The sequence below is a fragment of the Piliocolobus tephrosceles genome, chromosome 2 (genome assembly GCF_002776525.5).
Source record: "Piliocolobus tephrosceles isolate RC106 chromosome 2, ASM277652v3, whole genome shotgun sequence".
Classification (NCBI taxonomy): Eukaryota; Metazoa; Chordata; class Mammalia; order Primates; family Cercopithecidae; genus Piliocolobus; species Piliocolobus tephrosceles.
The window spans coordinates 159,201,221-159,205,485 of NC_045435.1; the positions used below are offsets into that span (position 1 = coordinate 159,201,221).

General features: G+C 47.2%; 1 protein-coding gene across 3 annotated transcripts in view; it reads left to right on the forward strand.

Annotated features, from left to right (window-relative positions):
- The first annotated feature begins 557 nt into the window (after positions 1–557).
- The window catches only part of SLC35G2 (solute carrier family 35 member G2), a 37,444-nt gene continuing 33,736 nt past the window's right edge, over positions 558–4,265 (forward strand). Inside the window, exon 1 of one of the 3 annotated variants that reach the window (XM_023187855.1) lies at positions 558–907. The gene's annotated coding sequence lies outside the window, so the exon portion shown is untranslated. Of the gene's footprint in view, positions 1,173–4,265 lie in introns of all 3 variants that reach the window. The other 2 variants (XM_023187856.1, XM_023187854.2) reach the window with 2 other exon arrangements.

Below are 4,265 nucleotides of genomic sequence, written 5' to 3' on the forward strand. Positions count from 1 at the left end.
AGTGGACAGTGGGTCTGAAGGGACAGAGGAAAAAGCAACAGGCAGCTCCTGTTTTTTCCCACAGTCAGCACCTTGGTTCAGCCCTCACCCTTTCTTGCCTGTTCCCTGGACCCATCAAATCCACTGCTTTTGATGCCCAGTCTGTTTCCAAGAGGCTATATTCATTCCACTTGGGACTGGGGGCATATGGACCTGGGTAGAAGAATCAGGTGTGCAGTGTCAAGACCCTTCCTTCAGAGACCTCATCAGTAAAATGTCGGGTGGACTCGGGATGCCCGAAGACTTCTCCGGACCACGATTTTCCGATGCTGGACACATATTTAAACATCAAGGAATCGACTTGCGACTTTTAAGCGCAAACAATGGGTGGAAATGGACAGAAACTGCCTCCCTGCCCACTTGCAGCGGACTACATAGCCCTGGCAGGCAATTGCTTCAAACAGGCGCCCTCCAAGGGCGTAAGCTAGAGGGGCCCGGGCGGGCGCTTTCCCGTACTTTGACCCTCCCACCTCGTGGGTAGAGGAAGTCCTTCAGTTCAGTCACAACCCTGGGCGCCCCCGGCAGTCTCCGACTCTGGCGCCAGTCAGGTCGTGGGGCGGGCGGCGGGGGTGGCCGCGGAGAGCGCAGGCGCAGAGTCTGCGCCGGCGGCGCCCCTCTCTCTCCGCACCCCTCCGGGCAGCGCCCGCCTTGATTTTCCCAGGCGAGTGCACGCCCGCCCCAGTCGCCTCTGGGGGCACCTTCCTCGCCGCGACACGCAGGTAACTGGGCCCCGGGAGCCGGTCGGCGGCGGCGGACTGGGATCTTGACCCTGCCTGCCCGGCCGCGCCACAGGGGAGTGAGAGCGGACCCCGAACTCCACACACCGGCGTTTAGCCGCCACACCTAAGGGGCAGAACAGTCTTTCTGGGTAAGGGCCGGGTTGGGGGCGACGCGCCCCGCCCGCTTTGCAGACCTCGGGGTGCTCTGCACGACGCCTGAAAGGCTGCGGGGCCGGCATTTCTCTGCGCTCACCTCCTGGATAACCGGGACACGGGGACGGCAGGGCCAGCATCGGCTACGGCCCGGTTTCCCGTTTCTTTCCGCTGTCGCGTGTCTGGGCCCTCCTGCAGCGTCCATGATGAAAGCCAGGGGCTGTTGCTTTCCTCTCGCCCAGTAGCCCACCCAAGCAAGGGGTGAGTCCCTGTGGCGTCATGGAATCAATTTCAAATACAAGTTTTAAAAAAGGCTGGATGATTTTAGAAATATGGTCAAGAATTTGTATTTTCCATTACTCTCTTGTCTTATGTCCATGACTCTTGAACGCCAGTCTATGGGCGCTGAGATTTTCGTGGTACATCGACGGTTTGTAGAAATATTTTCTCAAGGGAAGACGAGGGCAAGGGTTAGTGGAGGAAGGGCCTGGTCACGGCCGAGAGTGGCGGAGGAGGCTCAGGGAAAGTCAGCTCAGCCTCCAGCAGCCACCGGGAGGAAAAGGCGAATCTTTCCTGACGGTGCTCTGGGCGCTGTAGAATTTCTACGCCACGTGCACCCGTTTGGTCTCATTTGAGAGGAGGAGAGGGAAAAAGGGTCGCGCAGACCGGCAGGAAGTCGTGTTGCGGCGTATGAGGGCTCAGCGCGGACCTGCATCTCGGGCCAGGTTTTCTCCCGGCTCCGCGAGGAGCGAGGCGGAAAGCTCGCGGCCGAGTGACGATCGAGGGCCCAGAGATAGTAACGCCCAGGGTCCAGAGGGCTGGGGGCAGCTCCCGAGGAACGATCTTCCTCGGCGGGAAAGGACTTGGATCAGGCTTGCCTGTGTCCGTGGTGCTGAAGTGCCTCGCGCGCCCTCGTCGACTGACTTCCTGGGCCGCCGCCTGCGTTGCCCTTCTACTCTGCACCTTTGCCAAAAATAGCCCATCTCCACAGCAGGTGGCCAGAGTGGAGCAGGCCCAACACTGAAACCCTTTTCAGACAAGTTGAGGCTGGTTTCCTGAACATAACATGAAAGCAAATGTGGCTTGCCTTGGAGGTACAGATAAGCATATGCATAACAGATTTTATTACCTATGAGAAAGTACACACCATGAGCATAAACAGAAATTCTCACATATACTTATGAAAGATACAGGGATGTGTATTTACACACAAACCTAACACACATGCAAATACACTCATCCCTTTTGAAAACCATCATACACTACAAGCCACACATTTTTTTAGAGCTTTTGTAATCCATCTTTATTTTTTGACACTTCTAGTAAATGTGAACTTTGCAGCACCATTTATTTTCATAATCATCTGTTCCAAAGGCACAGAGCCTGTGGATTGAAGTGTTTAGTATTTGGCTGAGCGATTAAGTATTTACACTCATTTAAGTTCCAGAACAAAGTCTAGGAAGATGTAAAATTGATATTGATAGCAAAAAAATTCCTTAAAGCTTAAGGAAAATGAATTAATGTAAATTTTAATAAGAACAACGTATAAATAATCTTATAGAAATTTATAATCTGAAGAACATATGACTAAAATGTATCATAATGCAGACAATTTTAAATATATTGGTGGTATGTGGTTTGTGAAGTTCTTAAAGTTTACATTTGTATTTTTCAAAAACATCGGTATTGTTTTTTCCTCAAAAAAATATATGCTCATTGTAAGAAATTTAGGTAATAGAGAAATGCATAAACATAGAAAACCATTGTAAACAGATTTTCATTTGGATGAACATACATACATTTTAAATGGACCAATCCTCTATTGGTTGCATTTTTGCTACATAATTTATAATTAATGTCTTTCAAACCAATACATATAAAACTAGGTCATCATTAACAGTTGCATAATATTGATCTGTGTGGACAGAATGTAAGTAATTTAAACAATCCCATAATAATGAACATTTATGTCCAATTTTTTTGACTTTAAAACAATTATTGTGGAAAGAATATGTAACATGAGATCTGTCCTCTGAACAAAAAAATTTTTTCTTTTTTTTGAGACATTGTCTTACTTATTGCCCAGGCTGGAGTACAGTGGCGTGATCTCCGCTCATTGCAACCTCTGCCTCCCGGGTTCAAGGGATTCTCCTGCCTCAGCCTCTTGAGTAGCTGGCCACCACACCCAGCTAGTTTTTGTATTTTTAGTAGAGAGAGGGTTTTTACCATGTTGGCCAGGCTGGCCTTGAACTCCTGTCCTCAGGTGATCTGCCTGCCTCGGCCTCCCAAAGTGCCAGGATTACAGGCGTGTGCCACTGCACCTGGGCCTATCTTTTTAATAAAATTTTAAGTGTATAATACATCATTGTTGATATATATTGTTGATAGATGCAATGCTGTATAGCAGATCTTTAGAGCTTATGCATCTTGCTTAACCGAGTCTTTATGCCTGTTGATTAGTAACTCCTGATTTTCCCCTGCCCTCCAGTCCCTGGAAACCACCATTCTACTCCTTGATTCTATGACTTGTGACTACTTCCTTTTTATTTTTATTTATTTTAATTTTTAATTTTTGTGGGTACATAGGTATATATATTTATGGGGTACATGAGATATTTTGATATAGGGATGCAACATGTTTAATAATCACATCATGATAAATGGGGTATCCATCCATCCCCTCGAGCATGTATCCTTTGTTTTTATAAACAATCCAACTATAATGATTTTAAAATGTACAATTAAATTATTATTGACTATAGTCATCCTGTTGTGCTATCAAATACTAGGTCTTATTCATCCTTTCTACTTTTTGTATCCATTAACCATCCCCATCCCCAGTTTTACCCACACCGCCAACCCTCTCCCACTACCCTTGCCAGCTGTGGTAACCACCATCCTTCTACTCTTTTTTCTGTTTTTTTTTTTTTTTTTTTTTTGAAATTGAGTCTTGCTGTTGTTACCCAGGCTGGAAGCTGGAGTGCAGTGGCATGATCTCGGCTCACTGCAACCTCTGCCTTACGGGTTCAAGTGATTCTCCTGCCTTAGCCTCCCAAGTAGCGGGGCTTACAGGCACCTGCCACCACACCTGGCTAATTTTTGTATTTTTAGTAGAGATGGGGTTTTACCATGTTGGCCAGACTGGTCTTGAACTCCTGACCTCAGGTGATTCAGCTGCCTCGGCCTCCCAAAGTGCTGGGATTACAGGTGTGAGCCACTGCGCCCAGCCTACTCTCTATCTCCATGAGTTCAATTGTTTTGATTTTTAGATCCCACAGATAAGTGAAAACACATGAAATGTGTCTTTCTTTTTTTTTTTTTTTTTTTTTTTTTTTTTTTTTTGGGGTGTGGGGG